Genomic DNA, 10,634 nt, shown 5'->3' with positions numbered 1-10,634 from the left:
GTCTTATTTCTATTTTGTCATGATGTGTGTTAAAGCCATGAGTGGCTAGGTACTTTAATGACTATCTTGTGGTGAAGGTTTGTTTAGACTTTTGTGTTCTTATTTGCATTTCTAGAATATCAATCTCTTTTCATTTAAATTGATTGTTATGGTGTGTAATCAATTGTTAGTAACAGGTTGATTCTTATTTTAAACTAATTAGAAACCATACGTTCTTGGTGCCGTTGGCAATCGGGATATCATGGGTATAGTTAGGTTTGGGTAAGGGTTGATTGATCATCGGGTGACAACCTCACGTTCTCGGAATCTGAGTACTTCGTCCCCTTTCATCACTGCAATTGTTTATGCATGAACTATGTCTATGTAGTTCTTTCTAGTTAAATGATTAACACAAAAGTTGAAGCAAACCGGATACACAAGATAGTCGTTTATTTCTCAATTGTTTACAACTTCAAGTTTCATTTTGCAAATTAGTTAAGTAATCTTAGTTTTTAAAACCAATCAAATCCAAACAACTCGTGAATTTTATTTTTTCTTGCAATTAGTTTAATTTTAGTTAACTTAGATAACTTTCAAATAACACATTTTCCACAAACTCCCTGTGTTCGATACCCGCTTACCACTATTTACATAGTTGTTTTTGGGATTAAATTTGCGTGACCACGACATCACGTCAAATTTTGGCGCCGTTGCCGGGGAGTAGTGCGCAACGTGTGTTATTTTTGTTTTTGCTTTAAGTTTGTTATTTTTCTGGTTTACGCGAGGTGTGTTAGTGTGCAGGTATTTACAGGTGCATGCGTACTAGGAGCTCTCACAAGCTATCACCATTGGCGTTTGATCCGGAAATCGAGCGAACTTTGCGAGCAAACAGAATTTTGCTAAGGGAAAATACAATCAATAGTTCACCAACAACACCAGTTACACCAATTCGATACATGGATCCACCACCACCACCACCCACTACGGGTGAATTTACCTCATCATTCATACCAACATCCACTCAACCTTCACCTAACACTACCATTCCACCAAATACTACCGAACCCACCATACCTCAACATGTTACACCAACCAACACCACACAGCCCATTACTACCCAAGAAGAACCAACCGTCACCTTTAACCCTTCCACTACTATACCACCATTATCCCATTTTTTCCCGGGTGCGGGTCCATCATATTCGAGCCATACTATGGCACCAATTTCGTCTATTGTCCATGCTACACCGTATCGACCACCAAATCAATCGGGTTTCCAATACTCGACTATTCCATTTGGGCAATCATCGGGAATTCAAGGAGATGGGTATGATGAAGGTTATGAGGAATTTGAAGGTTTTGATGAAGAAGGATATGGTTATGGGGGTGATGGAGAGCAAGGGGAGTACGGTTATACGCAAGGCCAAGTACAAGTGATTCCAAATGTTGGTGGGGTTCAACAACAACTCATACCTCAACATATTAGGCCAAGGCCACAAGGGACGCAAATGCAACGCCCGGTTCCTTTGCAACAAGTTCGACCACAACAGGTGCAACCGCAAATTCAAAGGCCAATTCAACAACCAATCGTACCACAAGGGCCCATGCAAAGGCCAATGGGTCAAGTTCGTCCAAGAGGTCGATTTGGTGTGCCAAGGAGGCATCTTAGGGAAAATGCAAGGGGAATTGAAGCACATTTTAGACCGGTGATAACGCACAATCCTTCACCGGTGGTTATTCCTCATAACAACCAAGGGAGAACTTTTGAAGTAAGAACCAATTCGTTACAAAGTTTGCCGAAATATAAGGGGCTAGCAACGGAGGAGCCTTATTTCCATTTGGAAGCCTATGACTCAATTTGCAATACTCTTGGGAGTCAAGGTTTTTCGGCCGATGATATCAAGTTGGTACTATTTCAATTTTCTTTGGAGGACAAGGCAAAGAAGTGGTTCTACACTTTGCCTTCGGCATCTATCTATACTTGGGCGGAGATGCAACAAACATTCTTAGACGAATTCTATACCGCCCAAAAGACCAATGATGCGAGAAAAGGATTGAGGAGCTTTCAACAACAACAAGGCGAAATGTTCCATGAAGCATTCGAGCGTTTGAACATGATGATTAAAAATTGTCCACATCATGGGATTGAGCTTTGGGAGTTAATGAACGCTTTTCATGAAGGGTTGTGTGTCGAAGATGCACGAGATTTGATGTCCATCACAAATGGAACTTTTGGCACAAATTATGAGCATGAGGATTGGGAATTTTTGGAACAAATGGCGATCACCTCAAAGAGAAAGGCTCAAGCTTCAAGGAGAGCACGACCGGCCGTTACTCGAACACAAGTGCACGCGGTTGATGATGGTAATATACAAACTTCTAATCAAATTTATGACGTTTGTGCATTGTGTAATGAAATAGGTCATGCGGCGGAAAATTGCCAAGGAATGGTTGAAGGGCAATTTGAAGAAGTTCATGCCATTCAAGGTCAAGGAGGGGGTGGTAGAAATTACAACATGAATTCTAACACTTATCACCCCGGGTTGAGAAATCATCCGAATTTTCGTTATGGGAACCCTTCGAATCAATCAAACCCGAACTTTCAAGGTAGCCAAGGGAATTATGGTTCGCGCCAACCTTACAATAATCAAGGTGGATATAGAGGTGGGAACAACCAAGGATACCAAAGGCAATACCAAGCGGGTCAAGAAAAAGGGGGGTCTTCGGGTGGCAATGAAATGATGGAAATGTTGAAGAGTATGCAAGCGGAGATGCAAAAGAGGAACCAAATGGATGACGCACGCATACAAAAGGATGAGGCGCGAGACAAAGCAATCCAAACTTTGACCACTCAAATGGGTCAACTTGCAACCGAAGTGTCCGAATTGAAGAAGGGTAAAGGTCAATTACCAAGCGACACTAAGGTAAATCCATCTCACGGTACGTCAAGAGGTAACAATGTTAATATTCATCATGTGAGTGTTTTGAGAAGTGGGAAAGAGTATAAAACCAATCCTTCACCGGATTTGGTTGAAGGGGTGGTTGAGGATATAACGGGTCAAGAAAGTGAGGAAGAAAACGAACCACCCATTGTTTCTTCTAAAAAACCCAATTTTGAAAAACCCGAAATTATTAAAGAAAAAGAAAAAGTAAATGAGGGTGAGGGGTCTAGTGAAGTACCGTTTCCTTCGGCTTTGCTAGATCCGGGTAAAAAGAATTTTATTTCAAAACGGGGTCCTCAAAAAGAGGAAATGTGGGAGGTCTTCAAACAGGTTAAAATTAATCTTCCTTTGCTTGAAGCTATTAAACAGGTACCCGCTTACGCCAAATTTCTAAAGGAATTGTGTACTCAGAAGAGGCAACAAAAAGTGCCTAAATTGGTAGATTTGACGGAGCGGGTAAGTGCGGTATTGAAAGGTGACCTTCCTCCTAAGTTACAAGATCCGGGAACGCCTTTAATAAATATTCAAGTTGGAAATTTTCAAACTACGAGGGCATTATTGGATCTTGGAGCCGGAGTAAGTATCCTACCGGGGGGGTTATATGACCAATTCGATTTTGGTCCATTGAAGAGGGTTGAGACAACGGTTGTATTAGCCGACTTGTCTCATAAACTTCCCCGGGGTATCGTACGGGATGTTATAGTTAAAGTTGATGAATTTTATTATCCCGTTGATTTCCTTGTGCTAGATTACTCATCCGCGGACCCAATTCAACAACAAAATGTTATTTTGGGTCGGCCATTTTTGAACACCGCACATGCTATTATTGATTGTCGTTATGGCACAGTTGACATGACATTCGGTAATAGAAAAATGAGGTTGAATGTTTTTACTAACGGTACTAATGTGTATGGTGATGAGTGTTTCTTGGCAGATTTTATAGATGGCTATGACCCGAAGGTGTTCGAAGAAGAAATTTTGGGTTCTTGTGTTTGTGATATGTCTTTGCAGGTTCATACATGCGAGTTAGAGGTTGAAGAGAAGGAGCAAGAAGCTCTCGCGGTGAAGGAAGGAAGTCCACCATGGACTTACCAAACGGATACATTACCGGTGGAAATCGATTCGGGCACAAAGCCTTCTTTGGAAAGTCCACCAAGTGTAGAATTGAAGGAGCTACCAAAGCACCTAAAGTATGCATTTTTGGGGGAGAATGATACCTTACCGGTAATCATTGCTTCCAACTTGGAGGTAGCTCAAGAAGAAGAATTGATGCGGGTGTTGAAGGCTCATAAGGCGGCGATTGGGTGGACGATAGCCGATTTAAAGGGTATTAGTCCATCCATTGTGATGCACAAGATTATTACAAGCGAGGATGCAAAGCCGACCCGTGAAACACAAAGAAGGTTAAATCCGAATTTGAGAGAGGTGGTGAAGAAAGAAGTTATCAAGTGGTTGGATGCGGGGATCATTTACCCCATTTCGGATAGTGCATGGGTAAGTCCGACACAGGTAGTGCCTAAAAAATCCGGCATCCAAGTAGTGAAAGATGAACAAGGTGAGCAAATCGCCACCCGCCCGGTAACCGGGTGGCGAGTGTGTATTGATTATCGCAAATTAAACGCGGCTACCTCAAAAGACCATTTCCCGTTACCCTTCATTGACCAAATAATTGAAAAACTTTCCGGTCAAAAATATTATTGCTTTTTGGATGGGTATTCGGGATATAACCAAATTGCTATTCACCCGGACGACCAACACAAAACCACGTTTACATGTCCATATGGTACATTTGCTTTTCGGCGAATGCCATTTGGATTATGTAACGCCCCCGCCACGTTCCAAAGATGTATGATGAGTATATTTTCGGATATGGTCGGGGAGTCTCTTGAAGTGTTTATGGATGATTTTTCCATTTTTGGTCCAAGTTTTGACTCTTGTCTTAATGAATTAGAAAAAGTTTTAAAAAGGTGTGTTGAGACAAACTTGGTACTAAGTTGGGAAAAGAGCCATTTTATGGTTCAAGAGGGTATTGTTTTGGGGCATGTCATTTCGGACCGGGGGATGGAGGTAGATAAAGCAAAGATTCGGGTAATTTCATCTTTACCCCCACCAAAGAATGTAAAGGGGGTGAGATCTTTTTTGGGACATGCGGGGTTTTACCGAAGGTTTATTAAAGGCTTTAGTGTGATCACAAAACCTTTATGTAACTTATTATTAAAAGATGTTCCCTTTGATTTTACTGATGAATGTTTGCAAGCGTTTCATGTGTTGAAGGAACAGTTGGTGAAGGCTCCCATTTTGCAACCACCGGATTGGTCAAAGCCGTTCGAGATTATGTGTGATGCTAGTGATACAACTATTGGAGCGGTTTTGGGGCAAAGGATAGATAAAAAGCCGGTGGTGATATACTATGCAAGCAAAACATTGTCCGAGGCGCAACTTAACTACACCACAACCGAGAAAGAATTATTAGCGGTGGTGTATGCCTTGGACAAGTTTCGATCTTATATTTGGGGAAGCAAGGTGATAGTGTATTCGGATCATAGCGCGGTCCGATATTTGATGGAAAAGAAGGATGCAAAGCCCCGGTTGATTCGTTGGGTGCTTTTACTACAAGAATTCGATCTTGAGATTCGGGACAAAAAGGGATGTGAAAATGTTGTTGTGGATCATTTGTCCCGAATCCCGTTAGAAGGTGTCGATGACCCAAGTGAAATAAATGAACGGTTCCCCGATGAAGACTTGTTAGCCGTCTCCACTTATGTTGCACCTTGGTATGCCCATTATGTCAATTATTTGGCTAAAGGTGCAATTCCAAGTCATTGGACTAGGAAGAGACGACAACAATTTCTTAGTCAAGTGAAGCAATACATATGGGACGAACCCGACTTGTTCAAAATCGGAGCCGATCAAGTAATACGAAGATGTGTTCCCGAAACGGAAGTTCTAGAGATTTTGATTCATGCTCATTCATCGGCGTGTGGTGGGCATTTTAGTGGGAACAAGACAGGTTATCGGGTGTTATCTAGTGGGTTTTATTGGCCCACGATTTTCAAGGATTCTTGTGAGTATGCTCGGAATTGCATCAATTGTCAAAGAATGGGAAGTATTTCGAAACGTGATGAAATGCCGTTAAACCCGATTTTGGTAGTAGAAGTATTTGATGTTTGGGGAATTGACTTCATGGGTCCTTTCCCAAACTCAAATGGGTTCCTATACATTTTGGTGGCGGTCGATTACGTGTCGAAATGGATTGAAGCTATTGCCACAAGGACCAATGATCACTCCGTTGTTTGTAAGTTTGTGCAATCTAACATTTTTGCTCGTTTTGGTGTGCCTAGGGTGATAATAAGTGATGGCGGGTCACATTTCAAGAATTTCAATTTTGGGAAGTTGCTCAAGAGATACAATGTGAACCACCGCGTTGCTACACCATACCACCCGCAAACGAGTGGTCAAGTCGAAGTTTCTAACCGGCAAATTAAAGAGATTTTAATGAAGACGGTGAGAACGGATCGGAAGGATTGGTCAAGCAAGCTTGACGATGCGTTGTGGGCCTATCGAACGGCTTACAAAACTCCACTTGATACCACTCCTTATCGGATGGTTTATGGGAAAGGATGTCACTTGCCTATGGAGTTGGCACACCGGGCATATTGGGCAATTAAAACGGTAAACGCAAACTACGATGAAGCGGGTCGGGCGAGAAAGCTTCAATTGAATGAAATAGAGGAAATAAGGGACCAAGCTTATGAGTGTGCAGCCGCATACAAAGACAAACTTAAAAAAGTTCATGATGCGAAGATAAAGAAAAAGAACTTTGAAGTGGGTCAAAAGGTGTGGTTGTATAATTCAAGGCTGAAATTGTTTGCGGGGAAACTGAAAAGCAAGTGGATGGGTCCTTACGTTGTCCGAAGAGTGGGAAGGTTCGGAGATGTTGATATTCAAGACGAACGAACAAACAAGCAACAAACGGTTAACGGGCATCGCCTCAAACCGTACTTGGAAGGGAATGATATCAACAACCTTGAGCTAGATAAAGTGGGCTACATTTTACGCCCAGTGGATGATGAGGAAACGTGAAAGAGGCCCAGGTTTGGTATTTGTAAATATTTAGTGTAGTTTACTGCGTTTTGAATAAGTCCCGTTTAAACCGGTGTTTGAAACAAGTGTGGGGAAATTTTCACGAATTTCCCGAACATAGTGTTGAGGACAACACGGGTTTTTAACGGGGGGTAGGGTAAAATTTATGTTTTTCTTAAAAATTATGAAAACTCATAAAAAATTAAAAAAAAAAATTTAAAAAAAAAAAAAAAAAAAAACAAAGTTTTAAGAAAAGTTGGCCCCCCTTGAGCCCAGTACTCGCCGTAAGCTACGGTGGGGGGCCGTAGCTTACGGCACCCATTTAACAAATAAAAACCTTACGGCGATAGGCTCCTGTCTTACGACAACCATAAAATCCCAGATATCACCGTACGCTACGGCGATGCGCCGTAGCTTACGGCGCCGAGCGGAGTTGGGGGGCTGGTGCCGTGTCGCTGCTTTGTATATATAAAAAAAAAATATATAATAATAATAATAACAAAACCCGAAAATTTAATAATAATCATAATAAAACAATCATCTTGAACCCCAACCACACATTTTCTTCTCTCCCCAACCACACCTTTCTTCTTCTTCTTCTCTTCTAAGAACTCTAAGAACCCTAACCTTCACACTTTCATAACTTTCTCAAAACAAGTCCGATTTCGGTGATTCTTGGGTCCATTTTGGGTGGAATTTCACAAGGAATTCAGATTTAGTATTGAATCTTGAAGATTCCTTAGTTTTCTGGGTCGAATTTCAAACCCTAGGTGCCGAAAATTTGGGTCTTTTTGTGGGTTTTTGTGTGAACTTCAAGCTTTAGTGATTCTCATCTTCTACAACACCAAGGTATGCAATTCTTGTTCATTCTTTGAAGTACATTGAGGTTTGTAAGTTTCCATCATGTTTTTACTTACACACTTGCTTGTATGAGATAGATGATAGAATTTGTAAACCATTGATTGTTATTAGTTTAAATGTGTTGATGTTTTATAAAACTTTGTTGGAAAATTCTGATTTTAGGAGACATCATGCCAAAATTTTGTTTGAAAAAATAAAAATTTTGGGTTTTTGCACATTTATATCTATAACATGAAGCAAGTGTGGGGAAGATGGGATAAAAATAACTAACTTGAATTGTTTGCTTGGTTGTGAATGTGTGTAGGTATGGCGTCTAGGAAAGGAAAGGGGATTGCAAGTTCTTCCCAAGGGGATGCGGCACAACAGAAAAGGAGGAAATTGGCTCGGATTGGTGACCCGGATTCGGAGGAGGATGCACCGCCAAGGGGGCCAAAGCCGGATTGGACAACCGGTTCATTGTTAGACCAACCCGCGGAATGGAGAGAGGAACTTTTTCACGATCAAATGAACAAGTTAAAACAAAGGGGAGAAGCGTTTATTTGTGAAAAAGAAATCCGGGAGGCGGATTTTGCCCCGTTTGGGATCATCGCCAAGTTTAATGCGTTGGGTTGGGGAGCGGCCACAAAATGCTATGATGGTGAGACGAAGAAAATGTATGACAAGCAAATTCAAGAGTGGGTGGCATCACTCGAATGTCCCCCATTCAAGGCTCCGAACAAGATGCGATTAGTTGGGAAGTGTAATGGTGTAAAAGTGGAAATGTCATATGATTCTTTGCGCCGGGTGGCAAAGTTTGATGATGGGCCGGCCAATGAATATATCTACCCGAGTCTTAGGGATCTTTATCATGAGCCCGCGAAACATGAACAATGGCAAGCCATGCTTGATTACCTCTTTCTTCCGGGCACAACACATGGGAAATTATATAGAAGAAATTTAAGGATGGAAGCAAAGTTGTTATTGACGTTGTGCATGTACAATGTCATGCCTAGGCGGGGTGACAAGATGGAGGTGCGGTTTCAAGAAGTACCAGTTTTGTATATGTTGATGAATGGGTCACCAAAGGTTCCTTTCCGATTTTTGGTACTAAACAACATCTGGTTGAGCAAGATTAGCGGGGAAAGGAAGATTATACCCCATTGCCGGTTGATTACGGCATTACTCAAGAAGTATGGGGCAATTAAAGGAGATGAAAGAGGTTCTTACAAGAGGTTTAGACCATTCGACCTTAAGAATCTTGGGTCGGATTGGACGTACACCGAATCGGATAGGTTTCATAAGTTGAAAACGGATGGTAGAAGGTGGAGAGCGTTAAAAGTAGACGCGAGACCGTTGCGACCGGGGGAGGAAGAGGAGCCCGAGTCAACGGATGATGAAGTGAGCGGGGATGATGATTACCGCGAAGACACATTCACGGTAGATGCTCAAGTAAGAGGTGTTGGTCAAGCGGGGGTTCAAGGAGCCGGCGTACAATCTGGCTATGTGGGAAGTGCATTTGACTATGCACAACAAGCTTACGACCCGTATTGGGCCCACTCGGGGGATATGGGTCAAATCATTCAACAAAGGCGGCCACCCACATTCGGCAATTGGAGTGAACCAAACCAAGTGTTATTTGATCATCAAACTTTTTTGGGTGCTAGTGCGGAAAGGGCTATCAAAAGAAGCTTTGATAGGAATGAGCAATTGAACCGCGCTCATAGATATGCCCATGAAGAAGAGATGAATAACCGTTACTTGGATGATCGACAAAGGCGCATGCACGATCAATGGCATGCGGGGCAACCGGTTGTGGGAGATCCACCCGTTGTGGACTACACCACACTTCCACCATATGATGGTAGTGTATCATACCCCACCCCGCCATTGCATCATTCTCAATGGGTGGACCCGCATGCCATGAATTATCAACAAGCAAATCCAAGCAGTGATCAAGGAAGCAGTAGTAGCGGTGGAGCATTTGGTTTTGGTGAGTGGACGGATATGATGACGTCCATCTTTGGGCCTCCACAGCCGAAGTACTACTAGCCAGGTCGTATTTCGCTCCTTTGTACATTTTTGTATATATGTCTATGTGTTTATGTTTATGTTGCGGTTGGGAGGTTGGGTGGTGTTTGTGTTAATATGTTGATGGGTTGTGAGAGTCGGTGGAGTTTCTAAAAAAAAAAAAAAAAAAAAAAATATATATATATATATATATTTGGGTTTGAGAATATAAGCCATTGGGGATGTTTTTGTTGAAAGCGATCTTTCCCTCAAAACCATACATTGGGACAATGTATCCCAAGTGTGGGGATGGGGGAAATTTTTGAGAAATTCAAAAATTTTTTGCAAATCCAAGCGAAAGTGTAAAATTTTGAACACTTGATATTGTTCCATTTGACACACCGACACCCATCTCTAATCCTTTCTTGGTGAGAATTGAGCCACGCATGATTGTTAGTGATATTTCCTTGTTTGAGTGGCGTTGTGTGTTGTGTGTTAATAGAACTTGTGTGTGAATACTTGTTAAATCCTAGAGTCAACATGCTTTTGAAGATGATAGGGGACTTCTAGGATGCCTCGTCTAGATGAGTGCGAGTGTGGGATTTGGGGGGTTGGACCTCATTAATTATATATATGAGCATGGTTGCGAGAGGGGCGGGGGTTTGGACATTTAGTTGCCCATTTTGTGCTTAAAGCCTATCATTTGTTACCCCCTAGTTAGTTACCCAAAAATTTACCCGATTTGACCCGGTCTTATAGTATTAGTGGTTGTTTAGTAATTTG

The 10,634-nt window shown here is 42.0% G+C and overlaps 1 non-coding gene across 1 annotated transcript; it reads right to left on the bottom strand.

The window, feature by feature from the left end:
* Positions 1 to 2,019: 2,019 nt before the first annotated feature.
* LOC118483503 lies at positions 2,020 to 2,125 on the bottom strand. The gene has a single exon (XR_004870793.1). It is a non-coding gene; the product is annotated as a small nucleolar RNA R71 (small nucleolar RNA).
* Between the last annotated feature and the right edge of the window lie 8,509 nt (positions 2,126 to 10,634).

This window comes from Helianthus annuus, chromosome 10 (genome assembly GCF_002127325.2).
Source record: "Helianthus annuus cultivar XRQ/B chromosome 10, HanXRQr2.0-SUNRISE, whole genome shotgun sequence".
In the NCBI taxonomy this organism is placed as follows: domain Eukaryota; kingdom Viridiplantae; phylum Streptophyta; class Magnoliopsida; order Asterales; family Asteraceae; genus Helianthus; species Helianthus annuus.
Note: the sequence above shows the minus strand (reverse complement) of the source record. Positions and strands in the feature narration are given on the sequence as shown.